Source organism: Opisthocomus hoazin, chromosome 1, assembly GCF_030867145.1.
Source record: "Opisthocomus hoazin isolate bOpiHoa1 chromosome 1, bOpiHoa1.hap1, whole genome shotgun sequence".
NCBI lineage: Eukaryota > Metazoa > Chordata > Aves > Opisthocomiformes > Opisthocomidae > Opisthocomus > Opisthocomus hoazin.
In genome coordinates this window covers 86,000,457-86,016,209 of record NC_134414.1, presented here as the reverse complement: position 1 = coordinate 86,016,209, position 15,753 = coordinate 86,000,457, and positions in this window count along the sequence as shown.

The following is a 15,753-nucleotide window of genomic DNA, read 5'->3' as shown; positions in this document are numbered from 1 at the left end:
GGCGGGGCAGCGCGCCGCCGGGGAGCGGGGGACGCCGCGGGAAGGGAAACAGCCCCTGGGAAGAGGCGCCGCTGCCGCCCGGGGCCGGGGTGGCCGCCATCTTCCCTGCCCGGCCGGCCGCGGGGTTTCCCCGCAGCCTCCCGCGCCTTGCCCGGCCGCAGGGAGGGCCTGTGGGCGGCGGGGAGGGTTTTCAAGAAAATAAGGGGGAAAACGGGCGAGGGAGGGGTCGGGGGCCACCCTGGGGCTGCCTGGCAGCCAGAGCCTCCTCGTCCGCTGTGGCGTGGGCCTCCCTTGGCCCGTCGGGCCCGTGTCCGGGCGGTCCTGCGAGGCACCCAGGCGGGTGGTGCTGAGGGGCGTTCAGGGTGCTGGAGTGCCACTGTCAGTTGGGTCCGAACCAGAGTGCCTGGCTTTGGTCCCAAACCGAAGTGGAAGAAATGGGTGTTTCTGCAACCGGGTGTAGCAGCTCTTTCTGCATCCCTGTAACTTACCGCTTGCGCTGTGGGTGCTGCAAAAATGTCCGAAGTAAACGTTTTGAGGCCAAGAAAACCATGCATTTGATAGGTTGTGTTTACATTCACAAACCGCTGCTTATACGTTAGCGTATTTCTAAATTTTTGAGCTTAATGAGGAGGTGGGTAAAAGGGAAGATGCTCCGGAAACCTTGATTTAAGGTGTGGGAGGCAAGCCGTGAATGCCCCGCCAGCCTGGATGGCGATGGTGCGTAGGTACTGCATCGCTTTGTGCACTGAGAACAGGGAAGATCCCTCACTGGTCAGCCACACCTGGATCATTCGGGGATTTTAGGCAGTGGGAGCTTAAAAGCGTTCGGACCGGGTGAGGTCCCATCCTTCCCTCACCAGATCACGGCAAGGACTGTAGCCCATTGACCTCTGAGGTGACTTCTCTGACACATAGTGGTGAAACAGCCATCTCACCCTCCTCATGCCAGTTGCGCTGGGCAGTACCAAAGCCTGTGAGCCCTACTCCATCTTTTCTGCACCATGATCTTCCATGCCAGAAGGAGCTGGCAGAAGAAACGGTGCGCTGAGCCTCCTGTCGTCACGGGACCTGCCGGCAGTGGTACAGCTGCAGTGTCCTCTGCAACCTCAGTCAAAACAACAAAAAAAGCGATGTCGTTTCTTTGTGACACCAGTGCGTCACCTCTTGTCTTTCCTGAATTTTTTTGTAAATGTTCACTAAACTAAGACAAAAAAAGAAAAAGGGAAAAGCCAAAGTCTGTCAGATGCTGTCTGGAGTGAAGAGATTGAAGGAGGTCTCTCCAGAGACCTTGGGATGGTTACACGGCGAAGTAAATGATGGTATGAAGCTGCGCTGCATGAGAGCGCTGTGAAACTCATTCCAAGGGTAAAAGCCAGACTGATGTGAGTGATGTGGTATTTCATGGGGCTGTAAAATTAGGATACATGCAGAGGGCCAGTTTCTCTGCTGACCTAATCTAATGCCATTCCGGTAATCTCAGAAAATTGCACTGATTAATACAAGAAGTGACTCTGATCCTGGAACGATGAGAGCAGTATTTCAGTAAAAGCAAGTAAAGGCGACTGTAAAATTCAGGCCTGGCGTAAACCGATGTTTACTTGAAACAGTAATCATGTCCATAATTAACATAGCATCAGTTCAGCTTGTGAGAAGTTATCGGTGTGATTTAAAAGCTTCTGGAATTAGCTTTGAGCATTAGAGTGGCACCGGTGGAAAAATGTAAACGTCTACTCCTTTTCTTACTAATTTAAACTTGCTATACCCATCTTGCATCACAGCTGAATTTGGCAAGTTAGCTTTTGTTGGACTGTTTTAACACATTTCAAGAATCCTAAATATAATTCTAGTGTATCAACTCTTTTTAAGAATAAGGAAAAGCAAAGCTTTTTTTGTGTGCTTGAGAAACCTGAAATGGCTATCATGAGTCTAGCATTCGTATTATACATTCTGATAAACCATCTTTTGTGGAAATAATTATTAAAACATATTTTTATTTTTGTAGACTGTTTGATTTCTTTTGCTGCTGGAGGTATGTTGCCCAGTCTGTTGTCTGAAAGAAACTCGTGACAAAATGGGCAAACTGACAGGAAAATAAGACCTAATGATGGAGAAAATCCAAATGGAAGGCCTGCTGCAATTTGACAAGGATCCACCAGAATCACTGGACACATTACAAACACCACTAGTGCTTGCAATCCCAACTGAAGTAATAAAATACTTTTTTTTAAAGGGCTATTGAAAATGCATTGTGTAGCTAAATGAAATACAATTATTCTATCCCGCATTGTCTGGAATTTTATTATTCATCTTGCCTCACTAATGCATATGCAGTCTTGTTTATCTAAACTAGAATGTCAATAAGCTTCAGTTTTTACCCAGGATTTTTTCATGAGCAGTTGCTGTGTAGTGGAGTGAAGCGGGGAGGCCAGAACTGCAGGGACCTAGGCGTTCTCTCGCTGCCTAAGTAAGATTAAGTACTCCCAGTAGCCTATCAGGAAGACTAAAAAGGAAAATATGCAACTGCGTCAGTCATGGTTATGGATTGAGTCGTGTTTGTATGCACGTGTGTGTAAGCGTGTACTGCCGTAAGTGTTAACGTGTTTAGTTCTGTACAGAACTTTCCTGCTACACCATAACAGGCAAGTGCATCGCCGTTGGTACTGGGAGTCGTCTGATAGCAGAAAACAGAAGCCTTCCCAGCAGGTGGTCGCTGCTTTTAAAAATGTATCAATTGGTATTCCTTTGGAATGAGAAAGGTTTCTTATCACAGGGGAAATACAGGTTCTCTTAGATTTGTTGGGCTTAGTTGCATCAAGTCCATAGCGCCCTTGGTGGATATTTATTCCAAGAGAAGGCAAGAAACGTGATTATTATTTTCCCTTTGAATTTTGTTGTGATGATGTGAGCATTCATAAATAGCTTAAGATCCCATTTATTCTGTAATATTCTGGGTAGTTATGGTGGGGTATGCTGAACCATCAGATCCTTCGGTCACCCTGCTATCTTCCTTTCCCCAAATAGCATCTTGTTTGTAACGCTGTCTTAGCCCATCTCTCTCTTACTCTGCGTGAGAGAGGTTTTGATTTTATTTCGCCGCGGGCCGTATATTGCAACTCATCATTGTATTGGCACGGGAGCAGAGTACTGAAACGTTGGGGTGCAGCTGGCTCTCGGTGTGAACGCTGGATAACGTGCAGTGGTGCCTGACTTCTAAGTATGTACTGAAATCTCACATAGAACAGGCAGAGCTAATATTTCGTTCTGTTTATGACTGAAATTAAAGCCTTCTTGTTTTCAGCAAGCATTCCTCATTTCTTCTGTTCAAAGCCATAAGGATTGTTGACCTACTTTTCAGGTGGAAAAAAGAGACACGGACGCAGCAAGCTGTTTTGTAATATACTGTAAAATGATTTCCCTTCACAAGTACACAAACAGTTATTTACATTCAAATATGATTGGCCTTCCAAATCTGAGTATCTCCTTTGTGTCCTCATACGTTGCTTTTAAAAGTGAGTGGTCATGGGTTTAGAGGAATGCAGCATTTGCTCCTTTAAAACATTTCTTTCGCATGTCTGTTTTTTCCTGCTTATTTGAAAGCAGATTTGTGGTTGGTTTTCCGGACTTGTATTTTGGGGGTGTTCAGACCAGGGCTCGGATACATATGTGATCCTTCAGCCTCCAGGCCAAGACGAGTTTAATCGTGGTGCATTTACGAGACCTGTGGGTGTGATCAAGAAGTAGGTTTTCAGAATCAATTAAACAGTGGCATGGTGTGCTGGAGAGGGAGGCAGAGGATCTGAACGGGATCTCTGTGCGGCTGATGGCGTTTGGAAGGGGTCTCTGCGGCAGAGGATCAGCAGCCTGTCATTCACCGCCTCCCACTTCAGTTTCACCCCATCAGTAGAGAAGTCAGAGTCTGGAACGCAAAAGCTCCTTTCTCAGATTTCCCCCTGACATCCAGTACTGAATGTACCTTCTGTGTCTGAACTGAAAATTTCATCACCTTTTTATTCTTCTGATTTTGCTCTCCCTGTTTCGTTCCTTACATAAAGCAGCAAACACACAGGAGGACAAGCAGCCAGAAGGTCCCTTGGTCTAGAGGGCGGCTGGGATGTTGTTCGGGACAATTGCTCTGGGATGCTGTGTAGCTATGCAATAGCAAAGCCAAGGGAGCCCTGGGGAATTACATCAGCTTTTATTGGGTTTTTTTTCCTCCTAAGGGGAAAAATCCTGAATAGTGTTATGAGCTGTCTAACTCTAACCAGTGCTGTCCCATTTCACAGCAAAGCGTGCAGAATGAACCAAGAGCAGAGCGCACAGAGCTGCTGCAGCGCACGGTTTTCAAAAACCAAGGCACGTAATTCCCTGTGAAGCCCTGAAGAGTGGCAGGGATAATACGGAACGCAGGCTCTTTCCTGGTAATCCTCTCTGTCTACGCTCTGTTTCACCTTCGGTCTCCCTTTGTCTGCCCGCTGCGGTTCGTGACTCAGCATCGCCTTTCGTGAGGGCCCCGTGCCTCTCTCTGCCGCGCTGTCAGACAGCCGGGCTGCGGGCCTGCTCCCTTTGTCTGCCCCAGCGGCCTGACTGGCGCTGCTTGCACTCTGGCCTTTGCCACTCGCTTCCTGACAGTACCGAATACCACACTGGGTCCAAAATAAATTAAATAAAAGAAATTTCCACTCGAGGCCGTTGGTGCTGTAGGATGCCTCAGCTGGTTGCAACGCCAGCTGAGCGGCGGGTTTCAGCCGCGCCAGGAGCGGGTACCTCCCGGCCGTGTCTCCCAGGGCCCTGCGAGAGGGCTGGCGGCTGAGCGGCGCTTCGGCCCCTGCTGAAAGCGCCGTCCTCCCTCCTGCAGCGCTGTGCCACCCGCACAGCTGGACGGAAAAGCCCCAAACCCCTTCATCTCTCCTGCTGAGCGGTGGCAGCGCCCGCTGCTAGTGTTTTCTTTTGCTTCCACATCACTTGGAGCGCCGTCTCCGCAGGGCCGACATTTTGCTTCCCTTTGTGATTATCCAGCACCCCCCCACCCGTGACAATAACGAAATATTTAAGCAGTTGCCAGCCTAATGGTTCTGACACGCAGACAAAATGAAATAACTCAGAGTGGAGCTGGAAACCAGGAAACTTCAGAAACAAATTGATCTGGCAAGGAGTTTTCATTAGGCTTCAGGGAACAGGTTGATCTGACAAAAACAGAAGTTGGCAAATAGAGTGGCTCTTGGAAAACGGCACAGCGAGGTGGTGCAGTGAGATGAGGGGCGGTGTCTCATCCGGCTCCAGGAGGTAGGGTTGGCTGGCTCGGCTTCGTGGAGACAAGGAGATGGAGCCCTCTTTGGAACAGAGATTTTTGTCATTTGCGTGTTTCGTAGACCACCGTGCAGGCTCGCTCCCGCGGCTCCTGCCGCAGTCAGGAGGCTCTGCCAGCACCCATCAGCCCTGACGCTCTGCAACTCCTGCTGCTCTCGCTCGACACCGGCACGGTGTCTGCCTTCTTCTGACCTTTCCTTGCCCCATCTCCCGGGCCTCTGCTCCGCCTCGGCTTCCCTCCTGAACGTGGCCACGGAGGGTGAGGAGCCCTGGAGGAGATTTTGCCTAAATTGCCCAGTGGTGGTAGCTGCTGTCACATGTACCATATGTTTTTATACCTGCAAAGCATCCAAATGTTTAATGCCAGGAGAGAAGCGGCTGTTTATAACCTGATATATAAGCCTCTAGTGTTGCTGATAGGGACACCAGGCCTCCAAAACGGTTAAAAGATTTTTACTGTGCACAAAGATGTCTGTATCAAACATGCAAATCGTTCATTCTCTTGAAAAAAAAATTCCCCTTACATTTCTACTAGCTAAAAATAAATTCTCTGTCTCCACTTGTGAGTATAATCTTCTTAAAAGTAGCCTGTTCTTTCTGCATATGCTTCCTGTCAGCTCTCTCTCGTGGTTTTTTTTTTTTTAACGATTCATCTTTCAGCTACTCACTGTTACCTTATATGGTCTCCCTATACATCTGGGCTTTTTCTTAATGAATGGTATTCTCCGTACTCTGTTTTGATGCTTGATAAGAATAATAATTTCTTACTATTTTATGATAGTACAGGCATGAAGGGTTTTAAAAAAAATCAGCCAGTATGATGTTTTCCGCAGAACAAGTACCATCAACTAAATGATTTAGCTCAGTTGCATAAAAGAATAAATCTAGGTCTCAGAAGTTGATCAGAAGTCCTTGGATATACTTTGGGAAAAATGCTGCATACTTATTGCATGGGACATACAGACATTTTCCTACGTATATAAAGATGGAAAAATATGAAATAAAAAATTCTTACAGAAATATTACCTTGTTTGTCTTTTGCTATGGTCATAATGATGTATCCCGGTTAACATGAATGCACTATAGTCAAAACTAGTGCACATCACAGTCAATGCATTGCTGCAGGCCCCTTATTCATAATTTGTGAAGCTCTGTGGACCCTTATACTTCCCTGCTAGGATAAGAATATACATTTCCAGGACAGTAAGCATTCACAAGGATGACAGAAGAGGAGTATAGTAGATCAAACACAGCCTATATATAGGAACTCTTGCAATTTTTGCGTTTTCTCCTTTTCTTACCGTCTTTGTGACAATTTCATGGTTTCCTGCTGGCAATCCATCTGTTGCTCTTTAAGTTAAGGTGATGTATAAATCTTGCAGTAGTTATGGAAGCATTACAAGGGAAGGGTTTATTTTTGATTTCTTAAGTTATAAGGCAGTTTGGAAAACACACAAATAAAAATGCCTAATAGATAATGATGACAAGCTGTTAAAATAATAAACACAAACACATTATTCTACCAGGAAAACTTCACAAATATATTTCAGTTGTGTGCAACTGATAGTAACGAGTTGTCCAGGTCAACGACATCTAGATTTTTTGTGTTATAATTAGCGTGCAATCCAGTCATGGTTCTGAACACTTTAAATTGTTTCTTTTAATTCACATTATCTAAATGCCAGGTGCCCACCAAAACCGCTCTATCACTCCCCCTTCTCAGCTGGACAGGGGAGAGGAAATATGACGAAAGGCTCGAGGGTCGAGACAAGGACAGGGCGAGACCACTCACCAGTTACTGTCACGGACAGAACAGACTGAACTTGGGGAGAAAAGGGAGTTTCATTCATCACCAATCAAATCAGAGTTGGGTAATGAGAACTAAAACTACATCTTAGAACACCTTCCCCCCATCCCTCCCTTCTTCCCGGGCTCAGCTTCACTCCCGTTTCTCTCCTTCCTCCCCTCGAGCAGCGCAGGGGGACAGGGAATGGGGGTTATGGTCAGTTCATCACACGTTGTCTCTGCTGCTCCTTCCTCCTCAGCGGGAGGACTCATCACACTCTGCCCCTGCTCCAGTGTGAGGTTCCTCTCACGGGATTCAGTTCTCCACAAATTTCTCCAACGTGAGTCCTTCCCATGGGCTGCAGATCTTCATGAACTGCCCCAGCATGGGTCCTTCTCACGGGGTGCAATCCTTCAGGAACAGGCTGCTCCAGCGTGGGTCCCCCACGGGGTCACAAGCCCTGCCAGCAAACCTGCTGCAGCGTGGGGTCCCTTCCACGGGCTACAGGTGGATATCTGCTCCACTGTGGACCTCCATGGACTGCAGGGGGACAAGCTGCCTCACCATGGTCTTCATCACGAGCTGCAAGGGAAGACTCTCTGCTCCCGCATCTCGAGCACCTCCTCCCCCTCCTTCTTCACTGACCTTGGTGTCTGCAGAGTTGTTTCTTTCACATCATCTCACTCCTCTCTCTTGACTGCCATTTCTCCACAGTTTTTTCTTCCCCTTCTTAAATATGTTATCACAGAGGAGCTATCACCATCGCTGATGGGCTTGGCCTTGGCCAGCGGTGGGTCCGTCTTAGAGCCACCTGGCACTGGCTTTATCAGACATGGGGAAATCTTCTGGCAGCTTCTTACAGAAGCCATCCCTGTAGCCCCCTTCCCCGCTACCAAAATCTTGCCATGCAAACCCATAACAACTAGTTGATATGAATGCTACTGTATTTTTGTCCAAACTGCAGCTTCTAGAATTCCTCATGAGTCTGAGATTGATGAATCTAAATAATTTTGTATGAATTGGGAGAAAATAAGCCACATATTTCTTTTGTTTAAAAATGCTATCTTATTCTTGGTTTTAGTCTTTAGTTCAAATCAAACTGAATTACTTCTAATCAGTGCACTGATTATATGTAAACGGTTAGTCATAGAGAATTTCCTAGGTCTGGGGATGCTTGAGGTATTACATGCCGCAGTTTAACTCAAGGTTTATTAGCCATTCTGTGAAAACAAATCGAGTTCGCCTGAAATATTGTGGATTCAACATCGGCCATGATGGGTAACTACAGAACAATTATATACTTGCAGTCGGTTGAGTCATAAACTAGGCTGAGGTCGTGTATTTCATGAAAAATACCTTGTGAACATAAATTACTATGGGCGATGAGGACTGCAGTATGATTTAGAGTTTGAGACATTGCAAAAGCTTGATGAAGAGACTTACATTTCGCAAGGTGGCTTTGCTTTACCTTCTGTTGTCTTTAAAGCCAATCTGAAGAATCACTGAATCAAAAAAAGGAACGCTTAATTTTCTCTCGCTCTTCCATTTGTTCTTCCTATCTCCCTTCCTCTTCCCATTTCCCTTTCCTGTTTCCCATTTCCGTTTTCCTTCACCAAAAGTGAAAAAAGCTACTTTTTATGCAGAAAGAAGTATATCCTTCTTCCTTTCTGACCTGAATCAAGACCAGCAAGAGACTATCTGAGTTAGTGTATGTCATATTAGTAAATACAATATAGTATGAGTCAATGGAGGGTGAACAGACGAGGGGAAAGAACAGAGTCAAGCCATTCCTGCAGTGAACTCCATCAGCTGAGACGTGGGTGAGCTGGGGACTCTTTCCATTCTTAAACCACCTTTCCTGAGAAGAAAGAAAGCTTGTGAGCTTTAAACAGATACGCGTATTTTTAAATAATTACCTTGACTATTTTCTGTATTCCAGTTGTTCATTACCCAGATCTTTCTGAGATTACAAGGAAACGTTTCATCACTATGCTGTCTCTTTTGGAAGTTTTTGCAGCCTATTCTTTGCAATATGACTTTCATTTTCACATTGCTGGGGAAAAACATTTCAGTTTCCTTTGCCCAAAAATTTTAAGGGTGTATTTTTTCAGAGGAATGAATTTGTGTTCAGTCATAGGCAAAAAGGAGCCTGAAATGTTATGCTTTCATGAAAATGTGAAGAAAAGAATTTTGTTCTTCATTTTGATTCTCCTGAAATTTCTCAGGCAAATCTTATTGTGTGGTTAGTGCTACTAACAAAGGAATGAAGCAGTATGAAAAGAATAAGGCAGGAGGGGAGGGAAGGAAGAGGAGGTGGTTGATTATGAATGTGAAAGCTTTATTTGCACACACACGCACGGACAATCAGCAGCTTTGAAAAAAGAATGCAGAAAAAAGCACACGCACACATTTTTTACATTTCTGTATGCATAATGGCCCTCTGAAAGAATCAACCAGTTTGGAAATTTTACTCCACAGAGGATTTGTTATGCTTGTAAAGAGGCCGCATTTTGAATGACGCTATGTTTTTTCTTCTTTATGCTTAGTACTCATGAGATTAAGTTCACAGCAGGGGGATTTTTTTCCTGTAGTCATTCAGCACTCAGCGTGGTGTGAGGCTGGTTTGGAGGGAAGACGCAGGGCAGTTTTACCTTGTAAAAAAGGTAAAGGTGCATCGACAGACACAAGCTGGGTTAAACATCGTTCCACTGACGGATCTCAGAAGCAGCCCACGAAGGGGAGACATGAGCGAGTGGTGGTGGAAGCAGAGCGACACATTGTGCTACTCTTGCGCTGCCAGGAGCAGGTCAGCCCTCACCCACCCACTGCTGCCTCCCAATCATCCCGCGCCCACAGATTTGGAGGCTTCCCCTCCAGGTGGTGGCCGTGGTGGTGGCCGTGGCCTCTATCGTCTGTAGCACACGGCAGCTTCCCCTCAGGTCTTGGGGGTGCTGTGGGCTGAGGTGCAGTCCTCCACGGGTAGGTCCCCAGTGTGCACTTTGTCCTGCAAGTTGGGTGTCAGCTGGCAGTTGGCCGAGAAGAAAGCGGTTTAGTGAATTGCGATCAATGAAATTTGCTGCATTGTCTGAATCACTGGGCTCAGCAAAAAACTGAATGCAGGGCAATGACCATCCATACAACAGCACATTAAAAGCATTAATAAGAGGCGATGAAGATAAGGATTACATCTGTGCTTTTTGGTTTTTTTGCTTTTCTTTTTCCTGAAGAAACTTCATGGTTTTGCCAGTATTGATGCTACTTTGTCGCTGGTGGTGGTGGGGTGGCTGATGTAGGCTGATGCAAGCTTTTTAATCAGTGCAGTAGTCAAGGCTGGCAGTATGCTTATGCCAGCAGCACAACTGAGATGAAGAAGCCTAGCACAGGCACGGTGTAATGTCAGTGGATCAACATTTTCAGCTTGTGTATTAAATGCAAGCTGAGGGAAGAAGATTGAGATTGAGAGTTAACCCCCCCTATCACTATTCTCCTTTTGCCCCACTTTGCTGGGGGAAAAGCCTGCTTGGAAAGGCTTCCAAATAATCCCTTCATGAATATGTGTGTGTGTGTGTATGTGTGGGTATGGGGGGGAGGGGGTGCACATGTGTGTGTGTGGAGGGGTATCCACCTGCCAGAATCTTGCTTCCTTCCTTCTGGGTTGGGAGTCAAGGGGAGAATGAGACTCCTGGTTGTTAAATCCGACTGGAAGTCCTTTGGAAAGACCCTTGCTTGACCTGCTTTGGACCCTCTCGAAATTAGGAGGGTCAGGCCTGAGCAATTCTGGAAATTTCTGCTAGGGAAGGGGAAAGGCTGGAGGAATCAAGAATCTGCATGCGTGTGTGTGCGTGCACGTACACGATCTCAGCTGTGTTCCTCAATACGAGGTTTCTCATTAGAGGCAGGTTTCCCTCTGTTCTGCCTATCTATCTGCTGTCACCTTGATTTGCAGTGAGGGCTGGAAAATCTATACACGTGGAGCGAGTGTGGGTGGGTGTTGTGCAGGGCACGCTGCTATCCGTAACGATGCACTGTTAATTTTGTCGGGTGCCCGCGCCAGGCTGTGGCTAGGCAGGCACCTTTCACTGCTTGCCTGTGGCAGGGTCTTGACGTAGGTCCGAGGTGGCCCATGACCTGTGCTCCCAGCCGCAGGACCCTGTTTCAGAGTGTCAAAGGGCAGGCTGTATTTCTTCTGTGCCAAACACCTTGCCTGGCTTCTAGATAATCCCAGGGCACACTGGGATGTTATTTTTTGATGGCTGAGTGTAAGAGTTGCTTCCCACCCTTAGTTCTTGTGACAGCAAGACCAAGGGGCTCCCACTGGGCTGCGCTGGCTGCATTGCATCCCTGGTTTTCCACTCTCCTGTGAGAAACAGTGTGTATGTTTAGAGCAGGTGAAGCTGGAAAAATCCATTACAATTTCAGTGAAATTTTACTGCATTCATGTCACTGCTTTAGATATTGTCAAATATACAACTTATTTATTAATTGCTGCAACAGTATGCAGAGTTAGGAAGTATGTGGGTAAAATAAAATGAGTTAATATTTGCCTTTGTTTAAAAATGCAGCATTGCAATTGGAATGCAATTGGAGTTGCATGTGTCTCCAGAGGGAATCTAACCTTTTATTTAAAAATGCCTTCTACTCAATTTTTTAAGTCCTTTCTATGAATTTATCTAGAATGTTAAAAATAATATAATGCTATGTTAGTTACAGCACCTAATCTTTATTTTGGTATTTGTTACGTTATGGTGAAGACAAGTGGTACTCCAGTGGTATATAGCAGAAGAAAATACGTATTATGCAAAATCTGCTGTGAAGGGTGGACGCTAAGAATACTAAACATTTTCTACTGTAGTTCCTGTCATGACAAAACATCTCTCTTACTGATGAGGTCTGGATAAATATTTAAAACTGAAATGTTTTCCGTGGAAAGATGCAGATTCAGTGGCATGAAAATAGTCTATGGACTTGTGAGACTTTGTTGAATTTTATGCTGAAAAAAATCCAACACATGCCAAAATAATCTGAATATTTTGCTTTGACTTTCAAAATGAAACTTTCAGTTTTTTATTTCAAACTGATTTTGTGCCCAGAACTCTGCTTTCATTAAAAAAAAAAGCTCGAAATTGATGTGTGCAACACTGACAGGATTTTCAGTTCAGTGACAACTGCTTTTTCTGTCCTTGTTCCCTACTCCTCCCCCAGTGGATTTTTCAGAATTGCCATCAACTAAAAATATCTGTGATATTCATAGGTCTATGTCTGACTACTCTACTTTCAAGATCTTCCCTTCGCACTGTGTCACTTCCACAGCTATCCCACACTTCTTAAACATTGATTTTCAAAATTTTCAGAATTGCCAGTAGTTTGTCTTACCTCCGTCACACTGAGATACCTTTTCTCTGTATCTTAAATCAAGAGACAGAGTTAGAGAAAACTGTGGGAGAAACTTATTTCCATCAGTTTGTTCAGGTTTTTCTCTACCTTCCCGAGGCTTTGGGTTTAGATCCTGCCCGCTGTGAAATGTGCTGTTTCTTGGCCAGTTTCCCCATGTGTTTCACAATATCAGCAAGGCTGGGGTGGTGCCTCCAAAATATCAGAAGTCCCCTTCCAGTGTTTGAAACGCCGGAAACTTTTTTTTGTGGCTCAAGGACCACTTTCCTTCTCCTTTCCACCTGAAACATGGGGCCATTGCAGGGCCGGGGGGCAGCATTCCCAGCTGCTTCAGCTGACAGCAGAGTTTGGAGGTGCTGGAAGCCCGGCTCTCCATTTCTATGCAGAAGGTACAAATATTGTAGCAAAATGGCTCGTTGGAGCGAGCGCAGGTCTGCTGCAAGTCCCCCACACGGCTGTGCCACGCAGCAGAGCGGTTTTGCAATCAGAAGCAGCTTAAGCAGCGCATGGGTTGATGCCATCAGTGAATTTGCAGTGAGACGGGCACCTACCTGTCACCGCCTGTGTCTGGTGTTACTTCACTCTCATCTCACCTGTTGGAAGGGTGCGCTGGTTGAACGGGGCGCTGTACCTCAGCAGAATGGCCTTGGCTGACGGCTAATTGCTGCAGAGCAGAGGGAAAATGACAAGAAAATGCTGGAAAGTGGTTCTTTGTATACACATTAAACTCCACAGCAGGTGATTCATTACAGGTTCATGATGTGAAAGGCCCAAGACCTTCTTACTCTAAAGCAATGTCGTTTCACAGATTTCAGTGGGAAAATGCTTATTTTCAACTCTCTAGAATCTCATCACTCACAGAGACTTGAAGTGGCAGTCTAGATCCCAAACCTTGCACTCCAGCGAGAGCAGACTTCAATCACAGACGTAGAAGGGGGCTCGATAAATCACTGTGTAAGGGCTCACGTGCAGCAGGAGGATGGACCGACTCCAGATGACTGTAGTTTGTTCGCTGCTGCGCACTGCAATTCTGACGTGGGGTCGTTCCCTGAATGGGAAAATTGATTATTTTGCATCAACACAAGCCAGGTTACAACAGCCTTTTCCTCTCAGACATGTCTCCTTTGCAGAGAACCAAGAAATGGCTGCGCCTGTCCTGCTGCGTTTGGAGGTTTCTTCAGAAAAACGTGCTTCTGAAGGTGGCTTGTGCTGCCCAGGCGCGCTGAAGCCGCCGTGTCAGAGCGGAGAGCGGTGCCCGGCCCGCAGGAGCTCCCATGAGGGGCACCCAGCACGTGCCCCATCCCTGCGGTCAGCTCGGCACCCGTCTCAAAGCCTAGCGAGCTGGTACCTGCTGGGGAGACCCAGGTGACCGATCTCTAGGCTGTCTGGGAGGGCTACGCAGCCTCTGAAACACACAGCTTTCTTTAGCCCTAGGAAGAACTTTGGCAGCGGACATCCACCCTTAGCTGAGCTCTCTAGTTCGCCGTCGCTTTGCATCGGTGCACGCAACTTTCAGTCACACCTTCAGACTGTGGCGTGAACCGGCCCAAATGTGTCTTTGTCACAAAGCCATCAAGGCACCACGCAGGAGCGTGCCGGTGGTTGATGGCAGGGCAGCTTGGGGCACCGGGGCAGCCCCAGCCCCGGGCGTAGGGCATCTCCCTGGGGACGGGGACTGGCCAAGGCCTGACCAGGTCGTGGGCCTGCGGGGGGGCCCAGCTCAGCAGGGCCCGTGGCCGGGCAGGGCAGGGCTGTGGGGAGCTGGAGACCGGCCCTGTTGTGGCATCGCTGGGGCAGGGGCTGACGGCCCCAGGGGGCTGACGTGGGGTCCTGGGGCATGGGCAGGGTGGGGGGAGCCCCGGGGTGGGAGTGGGGGGGGCTGGTGGTGCCCTGGGGGATATGAAGGGAAGCAGGCAGGTGGGCAGACGCGGTTGTCTCCTGCAGGTGATTTCGTGATGGGTTTATAGTAGCAGATAGAAAGAGCAAATAGCAAGTCTCAGAAGGCTTTTAATATACATCGTCTTATTTAGTCATTTTAGTTAAATCATTTATTTATGCGGACTGAAGTTTGGCCCTTTAACTGTAATGCGTGGGTCTGGCACATGATCTGCTGTGCAGAATATCTGACTCTCCAGGCAGAGTTGTTTATATTCCAGGATAATCTAGGTTTCTCTAAGCTGTTTCTAACATATCATTGTTAGATGGATTACGCATTTTATTTCTCATTCCTAACAGTGAAATACAAACCTCATAGTTAGGCATTTCCCACAAAGCAAAAACCCTCTGCAACTTAGAAGTGTTGAATGCTGATTTACTGTTCATGTGTGAACAAATAAATTCCCCTGAAATCTGCTGCTGGGAGCGCAGGGCGCGCAGCTTGCCTCTGCAGCTGTGTGCCGTGCGGATGAGGTCATCCCCTCCACAGAGCCAGCTCTGTCTGCAGGCCCGCTGCCGAAAAAAGCCCCAGACAGCCTGGAAGAGGAAGGGAAAGCATGCATGGAGGGTCAAGGACGGCGGTTTTCGTTATGATAATATTCTGACTCGCAATTGCAAGCTGTGGGGTTTGTGGTGTGGTCCTCCTCAGCAGCGACACTTCCAAAGCACTTTCTCACCTGGCTGAAGAGAATGTGAGCAGCGGTCTCTTGGAAAGATGGAAAAATAGATCAAAGCAAACTGCTTGAATGTGTACGTTAAGAAAACGCATATGAAAATGCAAATAGAGATGCATTGTCATTACTCTTGATCTATAATGGGCTATCCGGTCCAGTTGTAGAAACAGAATGGGCTTTTGGTGACTATTTTTTGAGCGGTTGTCCTGGTTTTGGCTGGGATAGAGTTAATTTTCTTCCCAGTAGCTGCTCTGTTTTGGGTTTAATATGAGATGAATGTTGGTAACACACTCATGTTTTCAGTTGTTACTAAGAAATCAAGGACTTTTTTCCATTTCTGATGTTCAGCTAATGAGCAGGTGTGCAGGAGCTGGGGGGGAGCACAGACAGACAGATAGCCCAAGCTGGTTAACAGAAATATTCTATACCATAGACGTCATGCTCAGCATATACATGGCAGTTGGCTGTAGGGCAGAAAACCTGTTTCCATGAGTTCGATCCTTTTCTGTGAGTTCGGTGAAATCCGTGAGTTCCGTGAGTTCTGCGATTGCTTCTTGGGGACTGGCTGCGCAATCGGTTGTTGGGTGGTGAGAAAGTTGTATTGTGTATCTCTTATTTTGCATATTCATTATTATTATTATGATTTCTTTTGTTGTCTTA